At 38.4% G+C, this 15067-nt stretch overlaps 1 protein-coding gene across 1 annotated transcript in view; it reads left to right on the plus strand.

Annotated features, from left to right (window-relative positions):
* The window catches only part of ADGRA1 (adhesion G protein-coupled receptor A1), a gene marked incomplete at both ends in the record, with an annotated part of 473204 nt that overhangs the window by 393934 nt on the left and 64203 nt on the right, over positions 1-15067 (plus strand). The gene's annotated exons all lie outside the window — the stretch shown is intronic.

Raw genomic sequence — 15067 nt, forward strand, 5'->3', positions numbered from 1 at the left:
GAACGCTCAGAACGGAGTTCCGGCACCTTTTTTGGATGGAACCTTGTAGGGTAGGCAAGGCGGGTTGTATGACATGTGTGGGTTCCGCCACCTTTTTCTTTTAGAAAAAAAGCACTGCCAAATACTATTGTACTTCTGGGGGGGACTTGCAATGCTGTAGCTAAAACTTGGCTCACCTAAAGCAACCAAATCACTTTGAAGACACAACATAATTGTACTGGGATGCAGACAATAAAACAGTGTGCCCCTTGCCTTCCAGCAAAACACTTGCAACTTGATGGGCAGCCCTGAGACAAAGAACAAAGCAGAGTGTAAATTACAGAATAATATTAGAGTGTTTTAGGTAAACCTTATTATTTACCCCTTCCTATTAGGTTAGTACAGCAGCTATGCTATCTTGAGATATGGTCAATGAATACATACATACACACACACATACATAGATGAACATGTATTTATAGAAATATATAAATAATTTTGGCCTGACTGATTCCTCCCTCATTGCCACTTAAGATCAATTCAGCTTGCTGGGAATGTTTTTTTACAAGGGCATTTTAAGCATTTCTCAGGTATTGAGTGGGAGTGGAGGGACATCTCATGTAGCTCACATACCTGTAGTAAGTTTTACTACCATATAGGGAAAAAAAGAGCAGTTGAAATGATTAAAGGGTTATATGACCTTCTTATTTAGAAAGTTTAATGTATCACAACTATTTTTATCATTTGATTCAGGACATCTTGATTTAATTAGAATTCACAAAATTATGCAAAGTATAAAAAATTGATGGAGATTTTTTGTCACAGTAGAATACTGAATATTGCAATATTGAATTTATTATAGCGTGAGTTTCACCAGCTAATGCTTCCTCCATGAATTCATATTTAATGTTTAAACCATCTACAGGTCATGTTGATCCTGGAGTCTAAACATCAGTGGTAAAATGCCCAGTAAACGTCAGTTTGTTGTAAAACAAAATTGAGAAAAACCTTTTGTTTATGTCAGATTTTAGGCTTCATAATAGAATCAGGCTACAGAATGTGGAATACATCCAACCAGAATGGATGGATCTTTTTGTTAATCCAGGGGTCTTCAAACTTGGCCCTTTTATGACTTGTGGACTTCAACTCCCAGAATTCCTCAGCCAGCATGCCTGGCTGAGGAATTCTGGGAGTTGAAGTCCACAAGTCATAAAAGGGCCAAGTTTGAAGACCCCTGTGTTAATCCAATAGGTCTTTTTTCATGTATTTATGTTGAAAACTCTGGGATCAACAAGAACAGAAAAACTAATAATTTTGTGGATCTCATTAACTCATCTAATTTATGACAGTTATAACTTGGTATAATTTCACTACTAAACAACAAGAGTGTTTTTCTTCTTTTATTAATTGAAACAATAAGGCTGGAAAACGGTCTGGGCCAGATGTTTAAAGGCTATAGAGAAATTACAAATGAAAGCTAGGAGATACTATGCTCTTTAGAATTGTTCAGAAAGAAGGAAAATGGATACAAAGGGCTTTTCTTTGTCTTCATATTATTAGTAACTAGAGCTGAGTTTGTTCATTATGGCTAAGTGCAGAGAAATTTGGGGTGAAAACAAGAAAGCTAATAAGTGTTATTCATGTCCATATGGGTGAGCAATGGATTACTTCTGAGAAATCTGCAGCTCCAAAGGCTTACATTATCCTCTAGGTTTCCTGCTGAAAGTAAAGTAAAAAATAAACAGAAATGTTAGAATATGGGTTTAACATAATTTTAAGAAAACATCAGAATCCAGAGAAACACCCCTCTTCCTCTATTGCAGCCTTAGATCTGGTAGCCCCCAATCACAAAAAAAACCCACCTGAAAGTTAATAGCACAAATTCCGTTAAATAGAATTTGATAGATAATAAGATAATTGTATTTTTTCCTTTATAAAAAGTCTTTATATCTTTACTTTAAAAAATTGTAAATTAATGTTTTTTCCAGATCTGCCTTTCCTATTTTTAGCCTGTTCCTTGCTTTTTCAGCATCTCAGATATTGCTAAAAAATCACAAAGACAGTAAACAGTGACTCTTACATAATTATCACTAACTCTTTCAGCACCTGGGTTATAGTTTGTGTAGCCTTGGAGTCTTGAAATCAGTTAAAATTGCTACTTATTTTCTTCTCATTTATCCAGGCTGCAAATTTATTTTTATATCATTTATTCTATTTTTCCCAACTGAAACATGGTTTATCTTAAAGACTAAGGAACATTGGAATTGAATAGTACTTATTTCTCCCAATTTACTTGCTTTAATCACAGCCTCCGCTTATTTCTTTTGCTTTCATTTATTCATATTTCCAATGCAGATATCATGTCTTTCCAATCTCTTGTCTTTTAATATCATCGCTATAGTTCTCCAAATTCTGGTGAGAATGGGTTATAAGTAAGCAAGACAGACTCTGAATCAGGATAGGTAGTCCTCGACTTATGACCACAGCTGAGCCAAAAATTTAAGTTACTAAGTGAGAAATTTGTTAAGTGGGTTTTGCTCCATTTTATGACTTTTCCTGTCATGTTTGTTAACTAAATCGCTGCAGTTGTTAAATTAGTAACACAGTTGTTAAGTGAATCTCATTGACTTTGCTTGTCAGAAAGTTGCAAAAGATGACCACCTGACCCCAAGACACTGCAGCCGTCATAAATGTGAGTCAGTTGTCCAGCATCCGAATGTCACATTCTCCAGTGCTGTTGTAACTTCGGATGGTTACTAAATGAACTGCTGTAAGTTGTAGACTACCTGTAGTAATACAGATACTCAGGAATGTCAAAGTAAAATCTCTGATCGTGCAATTTAGTTAAATCATCCCTAGGACATATGATCTTTCACACAATTTACTCTCACAAACTACTACAGAAAATTTGCACTACAATACTAAAGAAAACACTCTTTAGTATTCTCTCTTCATCAGTTCTTTAGAGTAGATATAACAACTGTTCCTCAATAAAATCTTTCACCATGTGGGTCAAGTGGAATAGTAACATTGGTTCATGTCTTTGTACGTATTAGTAGAAACACTTCCAGGTGCTATGGACAATTTTTATGTAACCTGTTTGCTTCTGACAAAGAACCTAATTCCTGTGGCAACAACCAAAATTGTTATTCGAAAGATTTCTGTTGGAGGAGCAAAACGATAGAGAACAGCAAACTTTAATTTTTTATTGTAAACTATTCACTTTACATTGACTTTATGTAACTCTATCTAACCATTTTTGTGATCACAAAGCATCAACACCAACTTGATAGCACATAGTCAGTCAATGTAACCAATATTTTTGTCAATTTCTTTTTATTTGAAACAATTAGATTAATCTTTGGTCCTAAATAGAAAGTGTAATCAAGTTGATTGTTCAGTTGATTTGATTGATCATCCTTTCAGGTTTGCCTCTCTTTTAATATTACTTGCAGTCACAATTTTTAAATGATATTATCACAGTTCCCCGTAGTTTATTTTTTTAATTTAATTTTAGTTTTATGTATAAGCTGCCTGACTGACAAATAATTTTGTGGCTTCTTCCATGTTCTAAGATATTAAGTCAATAGTCACAGAATTAAGCCACTATTTTATTCCTAGCGGAATTATTTTTAAAAAATCAAGCAGTTCCATTAAAGAATTACCATGTTTTCCCGAAAGTAAGACCTACCCCCCAAAATAAGTCCTAGCTTGATTTTGGGGGTAGGTCTAATAAAAGCCCCACCCCCAAAATAAGCCTTAGTTGTGAGGCAAGGCACACACCTAAAAATCAAGCTAGGGTGGGGGTGTGGAGCTGCCTGATGCACCCCACACCCACTCATCTTGCAGCCAGGCCTCTACTTGCCGGCCCACATTTCGCAGTCAGAGGCCTTTCCGGAAGGCCACTCCAGCCGAGAACCAAGCTATGGATTGAATCCATAGCTCGGTTCTCAGCTGTAGTGGACTTTTGGAAAGGCCTTTTACTGCGAAATATAGGCCAGAGCTCCATTCTCAGCTGCAGAATGAAACTGCTCCTTTGGCCGCAGAAGAAGTAGGCTGGCTGGCTGGGGCTGTTGGTGCCAGAGGTGAGTGGAAAATACACCCCTCTCCTGAAAACATATCCTGGTGCCTCTTTTGGAGGCAAAAAAAATTAAAAAAAATAAGACCGGGTCTTATTTTCAGGGAAACATGGTAGTATCACACATGAACAGGAATGAAGTAACATGGAATAGCCTTGCAGACATACATCAGTGACATATGTGCCAGTGTTTCCTTAGCATATAACTATAAACACCACTCTCCTCCGAGCATTGTTAACCAAAGAAAGAAGCAACCTAGAACTAAGGAGAAACTTCCTGACCATTAGAACAATTAATCAGTGGAACAACCTGCCTCTAGAAGCTGTGAATGCTCCAACACTGGAAGTTTTTAAGAAGAGACTGGACAGCCATTTGTCTGAAATGGTATAGGGTTTCCAGCACGGGGTTGGACTAGATGATCTCCAAGGTCCCTTCCAACTTTATTATTATTATATTGGGTTCCTCTTGGGGAAGTTTCCTTTATCTGTAGCTTTGTAAGTCAAGACAGTAGGATAGATCATTGAGGAAATGTAGCTGGGCACATGGGCACAAATGTCTGTCTCTTGCAGTCAGAGTCTAGGGCAGGGGTCTTCAAACTTGGCAACTTTAAGACTTGTGTACTTCAACTCCCAGAATTCCTCAGCCCCTGGTCTAGCGATTACTTTGTAGACTGGAAACTGACACCATTCAGCTACTGCTAATGAAAAAAATGATTTTCCTGCGTGAGTTTGTTTAAGTTTTGTAAAGCCCTCCAACTCACGGTTGCAACCCCAGGTGGCTATCCTAGGGTTAAAACACAAAGCAAAACCAAACAGCAGGAATAAAAATAGCTACAATCAGAGGACAAGTGAACCAAATTACAATCATCTTAACTACAAACCAGTGCAGGCGAAGAGCCTTACTGAAAGCCAACTGGGGTTGAAGCCATCCAAAGCTCAGGGGTGGGGTCTTCTGAAGGGCATGCACAATAGAAGAAGCACATTGCCCGCAGAAAATTTGAAACACGCTTCCTAGGGCAATGTGTAAACTACTTTTCTTTACAGTGACTTGATAGTGGTAGTTCTCTATTGTCAAGATGTAAGATTGACAAAGAGAATTGTGATATAAAATAGTCAGTTTGTCCTCCTCTGTGAGTGTATATAGTTCCATGGAACCTGCTTTTTCTTTTTTCTTTTCTTTCTGTTTTTGTTGGTCTAAAATAATATTTATTTATTTATTTATTTATTAAATTTTTATACCGCCTGTCAGGACCCACCCCAAACCACATCTTAGGAAGACAAAATTCTTGGAGTCAAATCTATTCCAAAAAGAATCTTTGCTATGACATGCTTGGTTGTAGGAACGAGACAGGACTTAATATTATTCCACGAAGTAAACCCTTATAAAGAGTTCCCGGTTTAACCCCCATTTGGTCAGTCCCCCATCCTTTACCTCGTATCATCCCTCTCGTGGGAAAAAAGAACTTAGGACTCTTCCTGTTTATTGCTGTCTTCCGTGACAAAAACCAGATGCTAGCCCCCCCCCCTTTTGTTTCCCCAGTTCAAAAGGCTTCTCCTTTCCTTTGAAATGCCTATTGCCGGTTCAATACACATCTATTCTCTTCTCTTTGGGAGATGGCAGAATCCATGGAATAATGTTTGAAACATTCCATTTATGAATATGATATAAATGGATTCTGACACCGCCCTTCTCCCGAAGGACTCAGGGCGGTGTACAGGGCAATAAATATTAAAAAACAAAATACAAAAGTTAAAAAACAATTAAATAATTTATGCCCGATATATACAATAGTTAAAACCATATTAAAAACCCAACCCCAAACCCATCAGACCAGGCCTGCTGCTCTTTATGATATTTAAGCTGCTCTGTCATAAGCTAAGCCACTTATCTGACAGAAGACATTTTGTACTAAGCTGCAACTGTAGCTTATCAGGCAATTGTGAGTGAATGACAAAAGATTGTCCTCACTGAGTTTAGCATGGCATCCATGTAATGAACAAAGTCCAAAGAACAATCTTGTACCCATTTTTTTTCTTTACAAGGAAAATGCCTGAGTCAGAAGTACTATTTACAGATATTTCTAAACTACAATACAGCCAGTTTAATGCCGTGCACATAGCACCAGGCTAAAAACTGAGAGACCTAGTCCTGCTTTAAGCACAAAGCCAGTTGGTGACCTTGGGCCCATCATTCTCTCTTAGCCCTAGGAAGCAGGCAATGGCAAACCACATTTGAAAACCATGCCAAGAAAACTGCAAGGACAACTCCAGGCAATTGCCAGAAGTCAACACTGACGCAAAGACACGCACACACCAACTGCCAATGGCATCTTTTTCGATGTTGCTCACTGTTGAAATCAAAAGGAAGAACTAGAAAAATGATTCCACATGATCAGTGCAGTACATATTAGTTTGCAACTTCCCAGCTTATTAAGATAAAGTATGAATGATTGACCGACATAGGCATGGGTGGAAAATATTCTACCTATCATTAGACAGGATGCAGGCAGTGACCAAAAGTTGCCCACTATATACAACACTGAACTTGAAGAGCTTGCTCAAGATAAAATCCCATTTATCCAGCAGTGACAATTTATGGTTTTTAAACTGGAGGAAATAAAACTCCCCAAAAGTAAAGAGATAGACAAGTGAAGTATGTTTAATGCTCTTGCAAATGCTGATTTGCAGAACGTAATATAGCTCTTGCACAGCAATTGTGCTACTTCATTTTTTTTTTCATGGTAGAACAGCCCATAGAATGAGAGAGAAACATTGACTAAAGGAAAGAAGCGCAACTTAAGATTCCTCAAGGGAGCATTACATGCCAACGAGTTATTTAGGTTTCTATGAGTTTTTATTTGGGTAATCAATAACAAACCTAGTCATTACCATGGCAACTACCACATCACATAGTCCTTAAACTCTCTCTGAATGTAGTGAACAGATTTTAAAGGCATACCCAGGACATTAATGCACATGGAACAGTCTCCACCCATTAAAATCAATGGGAATGTGAATTGTGCTCACTTAATCACATTTTCAGTTAGAAGTGTGATGGGTTCAGAGCCTTTAGTCATCTAAATACCCCAGTCCTGGTCATACAGATCCATCTGCCACAATACATTAAAAGGAAATGACATTTTTGACTAATATGTGGTATTTGTACAAAAGCACGGCTCACCGAGTTTTCCTTCCAAACTCATCCATCATTCATATTATAAAAGGAGCCATGCATTTTTCACTCACCATACAAATCTTTCGTTACTGGAGTCTCCTTCGGTTAAAGTGCCACAATCCTTTATGATATTTAATTTATGCATAAGAAGCATGTCAGTATTCATTTTATGTTCTGTTGTATTGAACACTACTATCAGTGGCCACTTTTAAGAGATTCCTGGGATGACATCTAAATTTTGTGGAACCACATATGGTTGAGGAACTGTATGTTATCCATGCTCATGGAGTTGTACGGAACTGCAAAATGATGTCACTAAGAAAGCCATTTCTCAAATTCCTCACCAGGCACAAGTCAAATATCCGACTGAGCCATCTTCACTCTCTTTTCAGCAAGGTCCCTAGGTTTATACACTTAACTTTTGATGTACATAAACACAATTTACCATATTACTATGCCTATCATGCAAGGACCTTCCACATAGAACCACCATTGCGTCAATTACAACTTGTGGCTCAGCATGTGAAGGTTGATGACCGGCAACAGTGCATGTGGAAATGATGGGACACAGTGACAGCTTTGGACTTCTCTTTTGTGATTTTTCATACTTTTGGTGGGGGGGGGGGGAACAAAGGACTTGAATAGGAATGGTAGCTTCCTGTTAAGAAGATCTCCAATTCAGGACGTATGTGGAAGGTAGTTGTTCAGGTCAACTGGTTTTAAGATATGACAGCTCACAATTAATATTGTGAATTGTGCCCAGAAAAGGACTGTCAGCCAACATTACTTGTAATCTAAGAATCACAGGCTATTGAAATTGGCTGCTTACAAAAATCTGAATGCAGCATTCTGAGCCAGCTAAAGCAATTTTCAAAGGCAGGTCACATTAGTGAAAGAAGTATTTTTTAACAATTCGCCCTACTTCTGCAGTCTTGTACACTGTTCCAAAAGTCCCACAAACCCTCTAGGCAGATTTTAAGAGAGAACAAAAAACTACAAAAGAATGGAAATCATCCCATTGGTGTAGCAAGTCCTTTATTGCAGCAATTTCTTAAAAGTAAAAGCAAGCAGAGTTAAACGATTTATATATTTCTAAGCTGGGCATGACTGAAACAGCTCTTCTACATCTGACATTCTGTTAGCTAGTCTCCTGTTCTGCTGAATCATTAGCTTCGGGGTAGTTATAATATAAAATCATCAACCTTTTCCGATTGTTTGCAGATAGAGATTATTATCCAGGCTGTTTTTAAAGTCATATAAGCTTAGTTTTCATAATTAGAACTTGAGGCATGCTGCTGTTTATTTTATTATTTTTCAAGTTGCATAGACTACCATAGTCTTACAACTCTTGGTGATTTATCAAAATAAAATGCCCATACTACAGTAATATGTTACAAGTGTAATGATCATAAAATAGCATAGTGACAATTTAGAATTGGAACATTAGAACAGGAATAATTAACAGTTCTTAAGTGCTATACTAACTAATTAAAAAAGCCCTCAGAAGAATTCCATTTTAACCAACTGGAAAGTTGGTTCAATTAGAGCAAGCTGAATTTCCCATGGAAGCCTGTTCCAAAACAGAAATATTTGTTCTAACCAAAACCAGCTTCCTCATTAATATTAATACAGTGTATTCACAATTGGTTATTTTGCTTCTCTTTCTCACATTAGCAGCCTCAGTAAAAACTCTGCCTTCCCTTTGCTTAAGTTATTGAAATTTTGATCAAATCATTTGATCAAGGAATGGATTAGGAAAACAAATACTATTAAATATTCTGAACTCTGGGTTAAACCTGAGGTTAGTAATCAATGGAACAACTACAGGATGTAGCAATTCCTTTGCCCCTCTAGCAACTCAAAATCTCCTCTGAATGATCGTCTAACCCAGGGGTGTCAAACTGGGTTAGACGCGCCCACCCCATTGCGGGCAATACAAAAAGAGTTACGATACGTCACGACACGTCACATGACATGGCGAGTTTGACACCCGTGGTCTAACCCTTTGAAGCAGATAGTATGTGGAAAGAGTGAGTAGATACTTTGTATGATTATAACCATAGCATTTTAAATTTCTCTAATAATGATTTAGACTAGACATGATGTCACAGTATAGATTACACCAAGGAAAGTAATACATTAATGAGAAACTGGTTTTTCAGCAGTAGCCACTTTTCAAGACTTTCCAGTTTCCAGCTACTGAAATAAATAGGCACTGATAGGATAAAAAATGCTCTGGAATCAAATTGTTTTTCAAATCATCAATAATATTGAATTTGCTGTTTAAAATCTTATTTTAAGTTCTGTATTTGTTGTTTAAGAGTCATTGGTAAAGAATATGGTTTTCTTTAAGACTTCATTGCTTTATTGTTCCTTTGACTTCATGAAAGCTTTTACCAAAGTATTGCACAATATTTCGTTCAGGAAATAGATAAATGTAGGTTGGACAGGATAATTTAGTGCAGGGATGTCAAACTCAATTTCATTGAGGGCCGCATCAGCATTGCGGTTGCCCTCAGGGGGCTGGGTGGGTGTGGCCTGGGTGGGCATGGCCTACTGGGTGGGCGTGGCTAAAGTGCATATGGCCTACTGGGTGAGCATGGCCAGCTCTACATCATTCGCATCAAGGGTGCCTATGGGGGCCTGGGCAGGAGTGGGACAGATCTGAGGGTCTCTGGCAGGAGGAGGGTCTCTGGGCCAGGGCCATGGCAGTGGGGCCGTTCCCTCACTGTTTCCAGGATGGCTTCGTGGGCCGGATGAAACCACTTTGCGGGCCGGATCTGGCCCCCGGGCCTTGTGTTTGACATGTCTGATTTAGTGAATACATGGCTGTCTTGAAATTGTACTCAAAGGATGCTCATAAATAGTTCCTTATATATCTAGAGTGAGATGCATAATCGCCTTAAACTGGGAGATGGGCAGCAAATACATTTTGTGGAATATTCCAAGGTTCAGTCTCTTTCCTGTATTCTTCAACATTGTTATTAATGACTGGGATAAAGGGGTAGGGGCAATACTCACCTGATTTGCAGATGAAATAAAAGGTGCTGCAATAACTAATAATCCAAAAGACAAAAATATTATTCAAAACAATTTTGATAGGTCAGAGAACTAAGCTGAAAGTATCAGGATGGAACTTAAGAGAGATAAATGCAAGTTATTCCCTTAGGAGACAGAAGTCAATAGCATAAAAGTAGAAAAGACATCCTGGCTTGGATGTCATATAGCCTTCGCATTTGTTCACTGAACCACAGGATTCAGCACACCTTGTGTTGATCTCTCTGAACTTCATGATTGTGTCTGAAGCATTCTTGACATCTCATTCAACATTATCATTTAGTATTCAGAATGGGGATCAAGTACCCAGCTCTCTTTTAGAAGGCCTCCATTCCTACAGCAGCTTGCTCTCTTGGCTTTTATGTTCCACAGACTTGCCTTAATAGCAGAGGACTAAGAATACCAGTTAGGTTATGATATTACCATTTCACTAGTTATAATTGTAATGTTTTCTGTCTTGTTGAATCCAGCAAGAGACCTCTAGGCCGTGCCATTGACTTCTCTCTCGTTGAAAATCTTTGTGGAATAAAGGAGAGGAGATGTCACTTCTTTATCCATTGTTCACCAGCCAATTCTCTTAGAGTGGAGCATCTTAGTTGAGCTTCTACCATCAGTAACATTCTGAAATAGACAAGGTGGGGGGAAAAGAGTCTAGGACACGTTGTGTTCTTCAGAGGCTTTCTTTCTCCATATCATCCATTACTAAGCATGTTTGGAATACCATTATTTTCTGTGGGAGAGGATACATTCATTCCTATCTTATCTGCCAAAAGGACAAGAAAGAATATAGATTTTTTTTTCAAACAGAATAGTTTCAATTGTTTTGTTCCTGTTTATGGTTTTACCAAGCAGGAAATGTATGGTTTATTATATAGCTGAGTCAGCAGCCAAAGTTATATTTCATTGCTCTGTATTGCCATATCTTCTTGACTGGACTGACTCTGAAGGTTAAGGCTTAGAATTGAGAAGCTTCCCTTCAATGAAGGCAGATTGCTGATAAGACTTACAATACATATAACAATGCTGGAGCAACCATATTTTTTGACAATACCCTCTTGCTGCATTTTATGGTCCTATTTATATCTGGACAAAAGGCTTCCAGGCTTTCAAAATGATAAAAGCATACCATTCTCACCAGAAGTTCTCACCAGATGTTAGTATTGCTGTCACACTCAACATAATGCAACCAGAGGTTCAAAGCCTCAAATCAGGGTTGCTTGGAACAACCTGTAAACCTAATAAATAAATGTTCTCAGTGTCAAGTTCCAGCTGAGAAACCCAATGAGACAAAACACCAGAGACATTGCAATCTCTAATATAAACTTTATTAGGCATTAGCAAACCGGTACGATAGAAGGAAAGCTAGCTCTGAGAATATGGCGGGAAGCAGATAATTAAAAGAGTAAAACTTTCCCTCTCTTCCCTGACAGTTCAGGTCACATTGTCCAATTAATTTTTCAGCAATTGTTAGAAGAAACTTCAGTTTGCCAAAACATCTCTTCAGCTCTCAACACTATGGATCCCTAACTCTCCCATCTCCCCCCACCGTAACTGTAGACAAGCTAAAGCACTACGGCGGTCTTGAAGCTACAATTTTGTAGCTTGAAACTCAGCTTATCACTCACAGGTGACTTCACTGATTTTTTTTTATCTGCTGTGGTGGTCTTAAGGATGGAAGGAATTTGGCAAGAACCAGGATATGTGAGGGTGATAACCTTAGAAGATTCAAAAAAAGGCACTGAACTGGTATAGAACTGACAGAGGTGAATCCACAATTCATGATAAATAAGAATTTCTTTCTAAAACACATGAATTAATAGTTGCACTTTATTCTGCATTAATCAAAGCATTCTGATCCATTGTGGGTACCTTAAGAACAACTCATATAAAATAGAAACGTTTCAGACCATGGGCGATAAGGGTGATCCAAAAGCTAGAAACTGTATTCAGTCCATAGAAAATGAAGGAATTGAAAATGTTTAGGTTAAGAAAGAATTCTCAAGGCGTATATGACAGCAGCCTTCAAGCACTTTAAAGTTTGCCCTTCAGAGGAAGGTCAGAACCCCTGGCGTGTCACTTCACAGCGTGAGGAGCAAGATAAATCAGAATATGGTATAATAGTTAAAATATTCAACTGGCTTCAGGGTGACCCATGTTTTAGTCCACTGTCAGCTAGGGAAGTTCACTGGGTGACTTGGAGATATTAATCAAATAACAACAAGTGGAGACTGGAGGGAGTCAGATACATTAGAAGATATTTCTAAATAGTAAGAATAGTTGGATGGCAAAATGAGTTACAAGAGAGGCTCTTCCTCTTTAGATGAAACACCCAGGTAGCCATTTGTCAGGGATTTGTTTTAGATTTATGCACTGAGAGGGGATTCAATTTGATAGTGTCTGAAGTGCTTCCTCCAACTCTGTGATTCTCCTCTATTATGATGGGATTCCCTAGTTTCCTCAGGAAGGGAGAGTTGTATAAAAAGAACAATAACTACTGTTATTCCTTGAAGCATGTGCCTGCTTGCTGGAATTTTATATTTTCAGTCATAATAGTCATTTCTTTATACATCATATTTTTCATAAATAGATTATGCTCAAGCAGTTTACCCAGTAGACAGTTTAAATATAATAAATGAGTATATGACATGTCAGCAATATAGAGTTCAAGTAACAATACCAACAGCAGGATTATCATCAGAAAGTGGGTTCTTTAATTGTTAGAGATTAATAAGGCAGGTTTACGACATGGCAATAAGACATAATATGGTTAGTTGGTTGGTTGGTTCTCTATTAACGCCATATATCAACCCAACTTTGGGGTTAATGATACTGTATTATGTGAAAGTGGATCGTTGTGACTTGTTCAGACATGAACTCAGCCTACGATTCCTTGCCTCATCATAACAGTAAGAGGCAGAAAGATAATAAACACAAGACAGTTCATGTAATAGAAGGCAACTGGCTCCTTTACCAGCATCCTAAATTTTTGTGATGGTAACTTTTGTCCTTCGGATACCAGAACCAGGAAAGATGCAATAGGAAAGTCTTTTTGTAGACCCAAAGATGAGGAAAGAAAGGAAGAAATAGTGAAGTCCTGTGGCATCTATTGATGTGTTTATGCCACACTTAAATGGGTATGGATACGGTTAGTACCGGTATGTCATGAAATGGTGAAACCCAATCAGATGGCCATATCATCCAAGCACACAAAAATAAGTGATTTGCCTGCCTTATTCAAACATCCAAGAAAAGGATTGGGGCATAGAATGGCTGAAAATGCAAGGCTCAGTATTATAAAATGAACTGTTAAAGGCCTTTTGCCCCTAAATAACTGACAACTTTTTTTTTTTAAAAAAAGTGTCCCCATATACTTCATTTAACAGTAGTGCATTCAGTGGCAACTTCCAGGCTTAATTTGTACAATGGACCCTGCATAGGCTTTCTTTGCTGTCACTTGAAAAGTTAATGGTGTCTAGGATGGAATCCAGAATATCTAATATCTAATTGCCTAATAGTGAGCGTAATCAACCAATGGAAGAGCTTCCTTCAGAGGTTGTGGGTGCTCCATCACTGGAGGCTTTCAAAAAGAGACTGGACAATCATTTATCTGAAATGGTATAGGGTCTCCTGCTTAAGCAGGGACTTGGACTAGAAGACCTCTGAGGTTCTTTCCCACTCTATTATTCTATGTTCCATAGGACATCAATTTTAAAATGTCTATATTTGTTTGTGGCTATAAGACCCAAAATTTAATTTAATTTAATTTAATAATATTTCTATACCGCCCTTCTCCCTGAGGACTCAGGGCGGTTCACAGGGCAAGAATAAAATACAAAATTACAAATATTAAAAAGAAATTAAATAATTGCTCGATTTTAAAACAATTGATATATTACAATTATAAAACCCCAAAGATAATATTAAGAATACAAAGATTTAAAAAAAACCCACCAATCCCCCATCAGGCTAGGCCGGCTTGTACAAACAAAAACGTCTTGAGATCGCGACGAAAGGAGTGAAGATCGGGCGCCATCCGGAGCTCTGCCGGTAACTGATTCCATAGTTCCGGAGCGCCCACAGAGAAAGATCTCCCCCTGGGGGCCACCAATCGACATTCTCTGATCGGTGGCACCCTGAGGAGGCCCTCTCTGTGGGAACGCACAGGGCGCAGGGAGCTTGATGTCGGCAGCAGGTGTTCCCTGAGGTACTCCGGCCCCCTGCCATGGAGGGCTTTGAACACCATTACTAGTACCTTGAATCTCACCCGGAAGGCAACTGGTAACCAATGCAGCTCACGGAGCAAAGGTGTAACGTGGGAGTATCGGGAGACTCCCAACACAACTCTCGCGGCTGCATTCTGTACCAGTTGGAGCTTCCGGGTGGTCCTCAAGGGCAGCCCCATGTATGTTCCTGCGATACCTGATAGATCTCCAACAAACTTCCCACCAATCACAAAGATAACTTTTGCTGAAAGAATAATTTAATCTATTTAACTTTAATATATGGTCATTTTATATAAACAAATAATATCTGCCAAAAAGCTGCTTAAGAATCTGAATTCTGCACTGGGGAATGCAGAGAGAGCAATGGTTACTTTTCCTGAGACCTGCAAATAGTTTGTTAATGCCTTTCCAAGGGCATCCTCTACATGTGGAGTTTGATCAGCTCTGTCTCTGCATGAATCTACAATGTTGTTTCAGTTCAGAAAATAAGATTATTTATTTCCATTTTAGCTGTGGATTAAAAGGAAAGACAGGAAATCTATGTTTCCATTCGAA

The sequence above is a fragment of the Vipera ursinii genome (assembly GCF_947247035.1).
Source record: "Vipera ursinii genome assembly, chromosome: 5".
Lineage (NCBI taxonomy): Eukaryota > Metazoa > Chordata > Lepidosauria > Squamata > Viperidae > Vipera > Vipera ursinii.